Consider the following 960-nt stretch of genomic DNA (forward strand, 5'->3'; position numbering starts at 1 on the left):
AATGGTTTTACCACACCAACGGATGAATTCAATATTTATTGTTAAATATCTCATAAATTATTGAGTGTCCACATTTAGAACTGGACATTGCCGTATATCTTCCGATTCTTTATCGATCTACAAAGTTTCATCAAAATTGAGAGTTACTCTTCTTAGATTCCTCTTGTTAGTTATCGTTATCAATCCGTTTGTTATCGACATCCTGTTATATCACACATATGTATGTATACTTACCTATGTATGTAATCAACATAACCCCTTTTCCTCATATATGTAAATCGTTAAAAATAAAACATCTGTTCGTATTAAGCTAAACAAGAAAAATACTATTTAAAAATGTTATTTCAAATCAAGTCATATAAGAAAAAAAATAAAAATTTTGTTTAAAAAAATGTAAAAATTTTGATGTATTATTGAAGAATTATCAAGTATGTATGTATGTACATATTTAAACGTACATCAGGGAATTACTCGAAAATAAAACTTGCTCGTTCGTAAACGAAATGAATATGTAAATTTTGAACAAAATTTCCGAATAATTGGTCTAACAAAACTATATTGCAAGTTTGCAATAATCTACTTCAACAAAATTTTATTCTTTTATTTAGTTTAGATATATGTAAACTATTTTATTTCAGCTTCGTTGACTTGGTTACATTTTAGGTTAAATTTTATTTAAGTCGTGCGTTCATCATCCTTAAGATAATAAGACTTAACTCTTTCCTGTTATTTTATCTTTGCTAACCATTCTGTTATTTTCGCATTTCTTCCGTTTAGAATCTCTTCTACTCCATAGTCCTCCTTTCTCTCTCTCTCCCTGCATTACTTCGTCATATGTTTTAATGTTTCCTCTCTAATATCACATAACTTGCATGTTATCAGCCAATTCTTTTGACATTTTTCTCTTTTTATATGGAACCTCTTCAATTTTAGAGTAGGTTTCATCGTCTCACATGAGAC

General features: G+C 28.3%; 1 protein-coding gene across 1 annotated transcript in view; it reads left to right on the plus strand.

Moving 5' to 3' along the window:
• Positions 1–960, plus strand: part of LOC108574624 (tetraspanin-6-like) — a 4967-nt gene that overhangs the window by 1735 nt on the left and 2272 nt on the right. The gene's annotated exons all lie outside the window — the stretch shown is intronic.

This window comes from Habropoda laboriosa, unplaced genomic scaffold, assembly GCF_001263275.1.
Source record: "Habropoda laboriosa isolate 0110345459 unplaced genomic scaffold, ASM126327v1 scaffold175, whole genome shotgun sequence".
Lineage (NCBI taxonomy): Eukaryota > Metazoa > Arthropoda > Insecta > Hymenoptera > Apidae > Habropoda > Habropoda laboriosa.